Source organism: Poromitra crassiceps (genome assembly GCF_964638095.1).
Source record: "Poromitra crassiceps genome assembly, chromosome: 28".
Taxonomy (NCBI): domain Eukaryota; kingdom Metazoa; phylum Chordata; class Actinopteri; order Beryciformes; family Melamphaidae; genus Poromitra; species Poromitra crassiceps.
The window spans coordinates 12,724,816-12,739,368 of NC_139651.1; the positions used below are offsets into that span (position 1 = coordinate 12,724,816).

A 14,553-nucleotide genomic window follows, 5' to 3' on the forward strand; every position below is an offset into this window, starting at 1 on the left:
TGGAAGTAACTCCTCATTTAAGTACTGGAAGGACTCTCAGCCCGACAACAGTGGGGCTGCTTGTGCTACCGTCAGGGGAGGGCAACCATGGCATGGCAAGTGGGAAGATTGGTCCTGCATGGAACAATACCAGTTTGTGTGCTACTACGGTGAGTTGTTTTAAAACTGACTGCGTGTCAGAATGTGGCTACTGAGTGTCCTATAAGTGCTGTTAAAAACACAATGTGGCTACTGTGTGTCCTATAAGTGCTGTTAAAAACACAATGTGGCTACTGCGTGTCCTATAAGTGCTGTTAAAAACACAATGTGGCTACTGTGTGTCCTATAAGTGTTGTTAAAAACACAATGTGGCTACTGTGTGTCCTATAAGTGCTGTTAAAACACAATGTGGCTACTGTGTGTCCTATAAGTGTTGTTAAAAACACAATGTGGCTACTGTGTGTCCTATAAGTGTTGTTAAAAACACAATGTGGCTACTGTGTGTCCTATAAGTGCTGTTAAAAACACAATGTGGCTACTGTGTGTCCTATAAGTGTTGTTAAAAACACAATGTGGCTACTGTGTGTCCTATAAGTGCTGTTAAAAACACAATGTGGCTACTGTGTGTCCTATAAGTGTTGTTAAAAACACAATGTGGCTACTGTGTGTCCTATAAGTGCTGTTAAAAACACAATGTGGCTACTGTGTGTCCTATAAGTGCTGTTAAAAACACAATGTGGCTACTGTGTGTCCTATAAGTGCTGTTAAAAACACAATGTGGCTACTGTGTGTCCTATAAGTGTTGTTAAAAACACAATGTGGCTACTGTGTGTCCTATAAGTGCTGTTAAAACACAATGTGGCTACTGTGTGTCCTATAAGTGCTGTTAAAAACACAATGTGGCTACTGTGTGTCCTATAAGTGCTGTTAAAAACACAATGTGGCTACTGCGTGTCAGAATGTGGCTACTGAGTGTCCTATAAGTGCTGTTAAAAACACAATGTGGCTACTGCGTGTCAGAATGTGGCTACTGAGTGTCCTATAAGTGCTGTTAAAAACACAATGTGGCTACTGCGTGTCAGAATGTGGCTACTGTGTGTCCTATAAGTGCTGTTAAAAACACAATGTGGCTACTGCGTGTCAGAATGTGACTACTGAGTGTCCTATAAGTGCTGTTAAAAACACAATGTGGCTACTGAGTGTCCTATAAGTGCTGTTAAAAACACAATGTGGCTACTGCGTGTCAGAATGTGGCTACTGAGTGTCCTATAAGTGCTGTTAAAAACACAATGTGGCTACTGCGTGTCAGAATGTGGCTACTGAGTGTCCTATAAGTGCTGTTAAAAACACAATGTGGCTACTGAGTGTCCTATAAGTGCTGTTAAAAACACAATGTGGCTACTGCATGTCAGAATGTGGCTACTGCGTGTCCTATAAGTGCTGTTAAAACACAATGTGGCTACTGCGTGTCAGAATGTGGCTACTGTGTGTCCTATAAGTGCTGTTAAAAAGTGACCACATTGTGTATTTTTCTGGTCAAACAGAAGTGAAGAAGAGGCAAGTGTTCAAGATTCAGCTGACCTCCCCTCTGGACCCAAATGACTCCGCTGAGGCACTTCTACAACAGGTTGGTAACCCACAAATGGCTCTCTGCGTTTGATTGATTTAATTGAATCAAAACAGAACATTTGTGGTTGCTACACTGTACATTATAGTGTGTTTTGTTACACTGTACATATTATCATGTGTTTTTGTTACACTGTACATATTATGTGTTTTTGTTACACTGTACATATTATCATGTGTTTTTGTTACACTGTACATATGTGTTTTTGTTACACTGCACATATTATGTGTTTTTGTTACACTGTACACATTATGTTTTTGTTACACTGTACATATGTGTTTTTGTTACACTGCACATATTATGTGTTTTTGTTACACTGTACATATGTGTTTTTGTTACACTGCACATATTATGTGTTTTTGTTACACTGTACATATTATCATGTGTTTTTGTTACACTGTACATATTATCATGTGTTTTTGTTACACTGTACATATTATCATGTGTTTTTGTTACACTGTACATATTATCATGTGTTTTTGTTACACTGCACATATTATGTGTTTTTGTTACACTGTACATATTATGTGTTTCTGTTACACTGTACATATTATGTGTTTTTGTTACACTGTACATATTATGTGTTTTTGTTACACTGTACATGTGTTTTTGTTACACTGTACATATTATGTGTTTTTGTTACACTGTACATTATCATGTTTTTGTTACACTGTAAATTGTTGCACATTATCATGTTTTTGTTACACTGTACATTGTTGCACATTATCATGTTTTTGTTACACTGTACATTGTTGCACATTATCATGTTTTTGTTACACTGTACATTGTTGCACATTATCATGTTTTTGTTACACTGTACATTGTTGCACATTATCATGTTTTTGTTACACTGTACATTGTTGCACATTATCATGTTTTTGTTACACTGTACATTGTTGCACATTATCATGTTTTTGTTACACTGTACATTATCATGTGTTTTTGCTGCTCAGGTGGAGAGGAAGCTGAGAGAGAGCAGGGTGAACAGAGACATCAAACTGAGCTGGAGAATGACACACGATGGAAAGGTGTTCCTCAAACAAGAAGAGAGCAAGAAGAATGAAGTTTGATATGGAAGAAATATGACAATTTTGTCTGTTGTCACCTTGTAGGCACAGTCCTAGATCTTTGGCGTTGTTCACTGATTCACTCATATACTAGTCAATATTGTTGTAGTCAATAATAGCTAGTTTGGATTTTTTGGTGCATCTTACATAAGTTGCACAGTATAAATATGTCTTCATTTTTAACAGTCTGCTAACCACATATCATTTATTATGGTGCAGGAGGCATGTGTGGTGTGAATACAATGCAATCAGATTGTGTTTTTATCACTTGAAAGTACAGGTGTAAACACCCCCAAAACGCATTGAAGAAGGATTGCAATCTGATCGGCCAAACCACCTCCGGAGGTGGTCAGGGATGCATTGTGCACAAGTGTAAATGCAATGTGTCCTCTCAATCTGGATACAGTCAGCAACTGTATGCGGATTGAGAGGACACCCATTTCTGCCATCAGATTGCAATCTGATGGCAGAAAACGCATGTTAACGCCAGGTGTAAATGGAATCAGGTTAATGTGGTCAAGTACAATCTGATTGCAGAAAACGCATGTTAGTGCCAGGTGTAAATGGCCTCATTGACGCTCCTCCTCAACTGGTCTGTCAGTCACTGGTCTGATGCAAATTGGCCTACATAAAACTGCAACAGCATGTGTGTCTAAAAGGTTTTAATGTCCACAAAATATCGGTTCATTCATATAAAATCTAAACATTTTAAAGGAGTTTTTGAAGTGTTTTGACTTGTGTTCTGAAATGGTGGGAAGGAGAGGAGCTAGACATTATACCAGTCATGCACTCATCCATAGTTTTTAAAATGTAGCAAACTTACAATATTATCTGCTAAATTCTCAATGAGAAATGTCGGAGGCTATTTTGAGACATTTCACAAGTTTTGATCAGGTAGATTAGATATAACCGGTGTGATTTGATTTTTCTTTTCTTTGTTTCTTTATTTTAAAAGTGTCAAAGTTTGCTTGGTCCTGTAGTTGTTGAGCAAGTTTCACCGCCCTTTGAAGTTGCCTGGGCTTCAGTTGGAATAAAGAATGTTCTAATACATGTTCTTAATAATTGTGTTGGAGATAACGTTTATTGAATGTATGTATGTAATGTTTTATTGGCCAAGCATGTACACATAGGAATTTGACTGCGGTTTGCTATGCTCTCAAAGTGCTCACATACAGAAAAAAAGAAAGGTATGGACAAGTTCAAACAGACAAGGCAAAACGGTACATTTAGACATTAGCAAAAATGTACAGTAACGACTATATACAATAAGTGTAGTGTAAAGTGTCGATTTTAAATTGTATATATGAAAGAATGTACATGTACAGTAAGGGTGCTTTCACACTGGAGGTGCTGGGCGCTGTGTTTATTTGTTGAATCCACCGACTGTCTACTCACTTTTTACCGTAAGCGCACAAGGAAGCAGCTCCCTCTGCTCCTGTGACGATCCAAACAAGAGGAGCGAGGGCTTTTCAAATGCAATGTGTGCTGGGAAATCATCTTCTCATAAGCTGCCAATGTTTCTTACTCACCCGTGACACGATCAGGGCAGTGAGGGCATGGTGTCATTTCTAATGTTCAGCACAGAAGCACCAGAGCACCATGACAGAGGGTGCTGCAGAGCTCCAGAAGGTGCTCTGCAGCTGCACCCTGGGGTGCTGAGCTTACCGTGGCACCAACTGGAGAGGGTTTATATCTTTAGGACATTGATTTGAGCTTATTCAATATTTTCTCCAGAATAACTAAATGTAGCAAAAGTCAAACTAGGATAACTAGAGAGAGAGAGAGAGGGAGAGAGAGAGAGAGAGAGGGGGGGGAGAGAGAGAGAGAGAGAGAGAGAGAAAGAGAGAGAGAGAGAGAGAGAGAGAGAGAAATAGAGAGAGAGAAAGAGAGAGAGAGAGAGAGAGGGAGAGAGAGAGAGAGAGGGAGAGAGAGAGAGAGAGAGAGAGAGAGAGAGAGAGAGAGAGAGAGAGAGAGAGAGAGAGAGCCTGTTTCTGACCGTCCTTTGTTCTGCAAGCATGCACAAATGCAATATGGAATGTGGAAGGGAAATGGGAAGACCGCATTTTCAATATCTTTGCATATAAGACCATGCAAAACAACACAGAGAATAGAACTGGATTACTAGTACTGTAGATCACAGCGTGGTGAAGACAAGCTACAGCAAGAACTTCAACCGCTCAGTCCTTTAGGTGAGATTGTTGTATTGTCATTTTCTTTCATATTTCAATGATGTTAGACAGGGGTTGGTTGTCTGCAATTGATAAAAACCTAATTTGGGATTTCCTTTTAATCACTCAGATACTTCACAATTTACTAAGTGTACGTGGTTTTTGCAGATAATGAACAGGCAACAAACATAAACATGACATAACATAGCAACAATTCATTTTAACTAGGCATCAGTTTGTTATTGTTCTGATCATATACATAGGCATTGGTTTAAGCAGATGAATGAAAAGTAATATGTAGAAGCTGCTAAGACTTTGCGTACTATGCATTGTTGCCGTTTTAAAAGCCATACAACTTTATGGGGTCTCGACCGAGTTTCATGATATGGAGACCCTGTCACGTTACCCCACATCGCAATAGCAATCAGCTCTTAACATGACGTCTGTTATGACGTGTGTCTCTTGACTCATCAACCCATCCTCAACAGCCAATCAGCCCCTGTCAATATGACGTCCGTTATGACGTCGCTGCTGAGCCTATGACGTGGCAGTATATATAGCATCAGCGCGTCATCATCCTCTCCCTGATCGTCACCTCAGTGGCTGGCTGTACCCGGGCTGATCGTCTTCTCTGGAGCTGTGTTTAAGCCCAGCCACCTCCCCAGTCCACCACCAACGTCTTGACTCCTGAAGAATTTCCTACGGGTGGGATTCTCTATTCTAGTGTGAGCAGATGCCCGCCTCTCTCACCACAAGAAGAGGGTCATCTTACCACGGAGTCATTACGCCAAAATTAGTCGCCATGCTATTTGTGAATAAAGCTTGCTTGTCAAATTTTACCCACTGGTCTCCCATCATTGAAATGTTACACATTTTCCATTTTCGCACTGGAATAAAACATTTATATGTCCCAGCCCCAAAGATCCCCAAAGATTTCCAAAGTGCTTTATTGTTAATTTGACATAAAAATGATTTATTTGATTCCTGATAGCGCAGGTTCTGGTGCTAAAATGTTTTAATTTGATTTATTTTTTGAATCCGGCAGCTGTGCTCCAAAATTTTTTATGATTATCAACGTGTGAAGTAGCCATAACCATCGCACTTCACTTCCACAGGTATGAAGGGGAGAACGATTCTTATAACGCTACTTTCAGGTAAGTGTGTGTGTGTGTGTGTGTGTGTTTTATTATAATCTAATATTAGATGCAAACACAATAAAACAAACACATTATTTCAAATTCCAAGGGAATCCTCCCTAGTGTACACCACCTCTGCAAGAAACTGATCTCTCTTGAACTGACGTGAACGCAGGTCAGAACTGATTCATTCTGTTCCAACTAGGGCTGGGTGATAATTCAATATCGTCTTTCAGTGGAATCATATCGTGATGATATGAAGATATTTTCATATTGTGACACAAATTTCTGCTGTCTAAATTGATGATGACAAGCACATTTTACTTAAAACTCTCATAAAATGAACTATGGTAGGAATGTTATTTGAATATCTCTGTTTTGTTTGACATCACTCGTAACATTACCATTCGGTTCAATGAGATGACCATTCATTTAATATTTTGCATACATGAACCATATCGTGACATTGATACCGTGACAAATCCTTATGATTATCGTGATTTCAACCATATCGCCCAGCCCTAGTTCCAACCCCTTTGCTTCTTCCCACCACACAGTGCTGGACACCTTCTTCCACTGCCTTGGTCACAAGTACTATCTCATCCAAACAAAGAAGAATTGGAGAGACGCCCAGAGCTACTGCAGAACAAGCTACACTGACCTGGCCACTGTGGACAACATGGAGGACATGACGGCACTAGCTCACCTGTTAGAGGGCTTCACTGGACCAGCCTGGATAGGGCTGTACGACGACATGACAAACTGGAAGTGGTCTCTCTCAGATCAAAGTTACTATAATGCAGGAGAGGAGGAGTTTAGCAACTGGTCTCCTACACAGCCTAATAATAACAACGCTAATCAATTCTGTGTACGTATGGGTTACCGTGGAACATGGAATGATCGATCCTGCACAGACGATAATCGCTTCATATGTTACAATAACAGGAGCATCGCTGGTAAGTATGTAATAAGGAATGGTTCTCATTTCACTCCTGAACAAGAATACTTGTTTTTAATAATTTGTGTAATATTCCAGGTATGATGTCCTCGGTCTCTGGGAAATATATTAAACCAGGAGAGAAAAAGACCTGGGCTGATGCTCAGAGGTACTGCAGGGACCATTACACAGACCTGGCCAGTGTGAGAAACCAGGCTGAAAACCAGGAGATACAAAAAGAACGAGGGAGCAGTTCTGTCTGGATCGGCCTGTACAGAGAGCCATGGAGCCTCTGGTCTGATGGAAGTAACTCCTCATTTAAGTACTGGAAGGACTCTCAGCCCGACAACAGTGATGGTGCTTGTGCTACCGTCAGGGGAGGGCAACCATGGCATGGCAAGTGGGAAGATTGGTCCTGCATGAAACAATACCAGTTTGTGTGCTACTACGGTGAGTTGTTTTAAAACTGACTGCGTGTCAGAATGTGGCTACTGTGTGTCCTATAAGTGCTGTTAAAAACACAATGTGGCTACTGCGTGTCCTATAAGTGCTGTTAAAAACACAATGTGGCTACTATGTGTCCTATAAGTGCTGTTAAAAACACAATGTGGCTACTGTGTGTCCTATAAGTGCTGTTAAAAACACAATGTGGCTACTGCGTGTCAGAATGTGGCTACTGCGTGTCCTATAAGTGCTGTTAAAAACACAATGTGGCTACTGCGTGTCAGAATGTGGCTACTGCGTGTCCTATAAGTGCTGTTAAAAACACAATGTGGCTACTGCGTGTCAGAATGTGGCTACTGTGTGTCCTATAAGTGCTGTTAAAAACACAATGTGGCTACTGCGTGTCATATAGTGCTGTTAAAACACAATGTGGCTACTGCGTGTCAGAATGTGGCTACTGTGTGTCCTATAAGTGCTTTTAAAAAGTGACCACATTGTGTCTTTTTCTGGTTAAACAGAAGTGAAGAAGAGACAAGTGTTCAAGATTCAGCTGACCTCTCCTCTGGACCCAAATTACTCAGCTGAGGAACTTCTCCAACAGGTTGGTAACCCACAAATGGCTCTCTGCGTTTGATTGATTTAACTGAATCACAACAGAACATTTGTGGTTGTTACACTGTACAATATAGTGTGTTTTGTTACACTGTACATATTATCATGTGCTTTTGTTACACTGTACATTATAGTGTGTTTTGTTACACTGTACATATTATCATGTGTTTTTGTTACACTGTACATATTATCATGTGTTTTTGTTACACTGTACATATTATCATGTGTTTTTGTTACATTGTACATATTATCATGTGTTTTTGTTACATTGTACATATTATCATGTGTTTTTGTTACATTGTACATATTATCATGTGTTTTTGTTACATTGTACATATTATCATGTGTTTTTGTTACATTGTACATATTATCATGTGTTTTTGTTACACTGTACATATTATCATGTGCTTTTGTTACACTGTACATTATAGTGTGTTTTGTTACACTGTACATATTATCATGTGTTTTTGTTACACTGTACATATTATCATGTGTTTTTGTTACACTGTACATATTATCATGTGTTTTTGTTACATTGTACATATTATCATGTGTTTTTGTTACATTGTACATATTATCATGTGTTTTTGTTACATTGTACATATTATCATGTGTTTTTGTTACATTGTACATATTATCATGTGTTTTTGTTACATTGTACATATTATCATGTGTTTTTGTTACACTGTACATATTATCATGTGTTTTTGTTACATTGTACATATTATCATGTGTTTTTGTTACATTGTACATATTATCATGTGTTTTTGTTACACTGTACATATTATCATGTGTTTTTGTTACACTGTACATATTATCATGTGTTTTTGTTACATTGTACATATTATCATGTGTTTTTGTTACATTGTACATATTATCATGTGTTTTTGTTACATTGTACATATTATCATGTGTTTTTGTTACATTGTACATATTATCATGTGTTTTTGTTACATTGTACATATTATCATGTGTTTTTGTTACATTGTACATATTATCATGTGTTTTTGTTACACTGTACATATTATCATGTGTTTTTGTTACACTGTACATATTATCATGTGTTTTTGTTACACTGTACATATTATCATGTGTTTTTGTTACACTGTACATATTATCATGTGTTTTTGTTACACTGTACATATTATCATGTGTTTTTGTTACACTGTAAATTGTTGCACATTATCATGTGTTTTTGCTGCTCAGGTGGAGAGGAAGCTGAGAGAGAGCAGGGTGAACGCAGACATCAAACTGAGCTGGAGAATGACACACGATGGAAAGGTGTTCCTCAAACAAGAAGAGAGCGTGAAGAATGAAGTTTGATATGGAAGAAAGATGAATATTTTGTCTGTTGTCACCTTGTAGGCGCTGGCTTAGATCTTTGGCGTTGTTCACTGATTCACTCATATATTCAATATTGTTTTAGTCAATCATAGCTAGTTGGTTTGATGTATCCTTATAAGGTGCATACTAGAAATATGTCTTCATTTTTAAGTATCGAATAACCATGTTTAACCACATCACTGATTATGTTGCAGGAGGCACATGTGTCCCTTACTTTTGAATGAAAAAGCATCAACATATTTTAGCAATTTATTTATTCACATATTTATCAATACATTTTAAAGGAGATTTTAAATGTCTTTACTTGTGTTTTGAAATGGTGGGGAAGACTACATTACATTACAATGCCAGGAGCTAGACATTTCTTTTGAGAAATACAAATTATATTGTACTGGTGCAGTGCCCCTTCCCCTCCCTCCCCTTCCCCCCATTCACCCATCATCCTATCCCCCTCTCCACCCCCCACCCTCCCCCCAATTGGTCAAATTGCATGAAATTCGACACTACACTCTGTCGGGTCCCCAGCAGCGCACCCCCCCAAGTTTGAAAGCGGTTTGCAAGATGCGTGAAAGCCGTATTCTGATTGGTCAAATTGCACAAAATTCGACGAACAGTTCTCGAGATAAACCATTTTTTTGTGTTGCCAGTAGGTGGCACTATGCACTCAGTTGGGTCCAAAATAGCTGCACTGCCTGAGTTTGAAGTTGATCCGACAAACGGTTCTCGAGATATGTGAAGGGCAGACAGTCAGTCGGTCAGTCGGTCAGTTCACCACCCTTTAGCGGGCACGGGTTTCGACCTAGGAGGCTGACATTTGGCATAGAAGTCAAATGTGTCTGTGTGAAGGTGTGTGTTTGTGTTCGTGCCAATTGGCTAAAAGGGGGCAAATTTCAAAATGCAGGGTGGTAGGGGCAGAGGGCTGAAATCGTGTGTGTGTGTGTGTGTGTGTGTTTTGTTTATTCCAATTGGCCAATAGTAGAGGCAGAGTAGGGCTGAGCCTTTGTGGTGAGACACCGGGGCTCCCCAAGAATGATTTCCTTGTGTTGGAGATAAAGTTTTTAGCATGCAGCGTGCAGTATGTGATATGTGGTGTTGTTGTTTTTCATTTTCATGTATTTATTAGAAATAGAGATGATTTTAAGGATCTTTGTCGACCCCCCCCCTTCCACCCAACCACCCACCCCCCGATTTTTTTGTCCCATTTTTATCCCCCATTAGTGCTAATTTAAATTTATTTATCCTGGTTGCTGCTCCACCCTCTGCCGATCTGGGGAGAGCCAAAACTGGCTCCATGCTTCCTCCGAGACATGGGCAGTAGCCAGCCGCTTCTTTTCACCTGAGAGGGGAAGCTTCACCGGTAGGACATAGCACGTGGGAGGGTCACGCTATTCCAACGAGTTCCCCTCCCTCCGAACAGGCTAGACCAGAATGACCAGAGGAGGCACCACTTCAGCGACCAGGATATTGCATGTTTTTGGTGAGTGGTTCCTGAAGGAAACCCCCAGGGGGGCACAGGGAGAACATGCAAACTCCACACAGAAAGGCCCTTTTGACGACCCCAACCGGGCGGTGGGCACTCGAGGACATGTGGACGGGCACGCACTCCTTCAGCGCTCACAGCGTCCCAGGTGGGAATCGAACCCAGGACCTTCTAGCTGTGAGGCGACAGCGCCACCATGCCTCCTGTAAATTCATGACAAATCCATTGAATAAATAGATCCTAGAGTGATCCTAGCACACCAATGTCTATGTCTTTGTTCTGGATTCACACCAATGTCTATGTCTTTGTCTGGGTTATTGTGTTTGCTTATATTTTGCATGAGAGGAGAAATGGTCTTTTAATCCCATGTGGACATGACAAAATACATTCTGTATAACTTTACTTCCTTATATCCTTCATATTATGCATTTTGTGAAAGAAGACTCCACATATAATTTTGGAAATCAACCAGTCGGTCTTTAATGCTATAAGACACAGAAATGTCCGCAGAAGTATTTTCTGTTGTCCCATGTCCGTGGTCCGTGGCCGAGGGAATACAATAATTTGGGAATTTGCATTTATATTTTACAAAGAATTCTGCATTTATTTTGGTTTATGCACGCCAACTCTTCCACCTCTCCCAAGTGTGAAAACTGCGTTTCCCCCCCCGAATTTTCTGCTGTTCCGACTCGTGTTTTTATGCACAAATTGAAAATTAGCATAAAAGGAGGTGGATGGAAACCCACCTTTTGTCGCTCTCTCGCCCGCACATGTTGTGTGTGTGTGTGTGTGTGTGTGTGTGTGTGTCTTGCCTGTTCAGCGGGCTTTAGCGCTGCAACTGGCTCCACAACTCCGCTCTGCCCGACCACGTGTCCCGCCCGACCAATGGTGGAACTTCATCACTCAGTCACTCAGTCAGTCAGTCACTCAGGCACAGACATCTGTTCCCATCTGTAGAGCTGGCCTCGCTAGTCGCAGACGAGCTAAATATACAAGGAGAATCATGTCAATGGAGAATAAAAAAGGACCCTGCAGGGTCCCATATATGTGCTATATGGTGACAGAAAACGTTCCATTGGAAATGTAGGAGCTAAACAATTCAAACTAGCTGAATTATGATCCGGGTCACACAACCCAGCATTCAGCCAATCTAATAAAAACACTATGTTGTTCATTGTGATCTAAAAACTTACCTAACTTTCTCTGCACCGTTTGCCAATAAAAGATGTCCTGGTCGTTGCTCCACCCCCTCTGACGATCTGGACTAGACTAGACTAGACACAGACACTAGACTAGACACAGACACTAGACACTAGACTAGATACACTTGCTCCTCCTGTGCAGTCGCCAACGGCTTCTTTTCACCTGACAGCGAGGGGTTTCACCGCCAGGACGTAGCGTGGGAGGATCACACTATTCCCCCCAGTTCCCCTCCCACCCGAACAGGTGCCCGGATCAACCAGAGGAGGCACTAGTGCAGCGACCAGCACATATACCCGGAATCCGGCTTCCCACCCGCAGTCATGGCCAATTGTGCCTGTATGGACACCGCAGCATAAATAAATTCAATCACCGACAAGGAAATATGGAGAGCTGGCTGTCATATACATTACATTTCATAACATTATGTCATTTAGCAGATGCTTTTATCCAAAGCGACTTACAATATCACATTTTGTCAACAGTACACATACTCTATATCAGTGGTTTCCAAACTTTTTGTGCCCAAGGCACACCAAATGGCACGACAAAATCTCAAGGCACACCTACAGTATATTAGCTTAATAGCTGCTACACTTCTGGTTTCCACATACCCCCTGCTGTGACTTCCACATCAACTTCCACCATGCGTCCGTTCCATTTCTGGTGTAAAAACCAGAGGAAGTTAGAAGATTAAACATGAACTTCACAGACACACATTATATTTATTTGAGCACTTCCAGATCTTTCCATGTAGGAATAAGCCTCATAGGGCTGGGTATGGTTAATTTTTTTCTAGATTGATTAATTTATTTGGACGGGACAGTGCAAAATTAATGAACACAACAACCATGAAGCAGATACAGTCACCTGGAACATAATAAGAGTGTAAAAATTGCCGGATTTAGCACAAGGCTAATTTCCATCCGTTGTCCCCGAAACAACAAAAAACACAAAAAACAGAATATATAAAACGTAAAACATAAGTAGCAGCAATACACTCAAAAATACATAGCAGCAATACACAAAAATACTGGAGGCTAGAAACATATTAACTGTGGTCACATGACTGGTTGGACTTCAGATCTGGGTGCAAAAGGGGCACTCGATACCTTTAAGCCAAGGTATCGTGTACCAATACTGTACAAATGATTAGGGACACTAATTATTTTCATAATGGTGAACTGGTGAAGTGAATCCAGGTCAAATCCATGATCCCTTATTATATCAATCACAAAGGAGGAGATGATGAGTGAGAAGGGTCTGGCTTCCATCAAAGACCTATACATAGATGGTCTCATACATAGATGGCCATTTTGCATCCTTTGATCTACTGAAGAGGAAGTTTGAGTTGCCCGGCACGAACTGGCTCAGATTCCTGCAGATCAGAAATGATGTTCGATCCAAGATTCACACCTTTGAAGTGTTCCTAAATGAACATGCTTTTTTAGTGTTTTGCTGAGCCCTCACTCCAAACATCTCATCACCATGGCCTCTACTGAGATAATTAGAGAAGAGTGGCAGGGGGAACTTGGTATTGATTTGTCTGACATTATATGGGAAAGGCATCTGTGATACAAATCTGCTCAGTTAATAGCAGACACCAGCTGATCCAATTTAAAGTCGCTCACCGTCTTCACTACTCCACGCATAAATTAAACAAGATCTTCACTGTGTGACAGGTGTCAAGTTTCGGAGGGCACACTATCTCATGCCTTCTGGTTCTGACCCGTACTAACGGCATTCTGGGCCAAAATATTTGATTGGTCGTCTAAGGCGTACAAAATAACCCTTCAGCCAGAGGCAGAACTCGCCATCTTTGGCTGCTCCGAGTCCTCTCTGAACTTCCCTGCTCTCTGTGCAAAAGTCTCTGAAGCAGCGAACAACTGTTGCCAAAAATCCCCCTCTTCACCTTTTCAATTGTGGTTGACGGACATGACCTCTGTCATACGGATGGAGAAACTTGGGTTCCTGAGGACCAACTCACTTAAAAATTCTCAACTATTTGGGACCCGTTTCTAGCCTACCTTGATGAGGTTAGGGGCGACGGGTAACTCGCCTGGGTGGTTTCTCATGGACCCCTTGCGTGGGTTCCCATGCACAATATCCCTTACAAGCACATAAGCACCTTATGGAGCTGGTGGCACCATGTTGCAATATTGAGCTTCAATAATATGTATGTGTATGTTTTGGTCGTGTATTGTTAAAAAGAAATGAAAATAAAATATTGAAAAACAAAAACAACGGAGGGGATGGAGATAAAGAGAAGCATGACCAGTTGGATAGAATTTTTGCTTTGAGACAACTGAGATGTGGATTGGGGGGGAGGGGCGGCAAATCAATATCAAATCTATCCATCTATCTAAACATAAAATTGAGTATGTGGACTTTGTTTCAAGTTCCGTGTTCGGCCACAGCTATGCTGTTTTTACGTGTGATCGGGCTGAAACCTTCAGAGTGTGTAAAGGGCACCCGTGCAGGTGACCGGAGCCGGAGTTTTTAATTAGGCTAATTAGCTAATGATGTGATGTCATCAGTGATGATGTCAAAAGTGATGTT

At 40.7% G+C, this 14,553-nt stretch overlaps 2 long non-coding RNA genes across 2 annotated transcripts; both read left to right on the top strand.

Annotated features, from left to right (window-relative positions):
* Positions 1 to 108: 108 nt before the first annotated feature.
* LOC310799713 lies at positions 109 to 2,863 on the top strand. The gene is made up of 3 exons (XR_014553825.1): positions 109 to 149; positions 1,524 to 1,606; positions 2,560 to 2,863. It is a non-coding gene; the product is annotated as an uncharacterized lncRNA (long non-coding RNA).
* Positions 2,864 to 7,269: 4,406 nt separating this feature from the next.
* LOC310799486 lies at positions 7,270 to 9,355 on the top strand. Its single transcript, XR_014553818.1, has 3 exons — positions 7,270 to 7,364; positions 7,877 to 7,959; positions 9,177 to 9,355. It is a non-coding gene; the product is annotated as an uncharacterized lncRNA (long non-coding RNA).
* Positions 9,356 to 14,553: the final 5,198 nt, after the last annotated feature.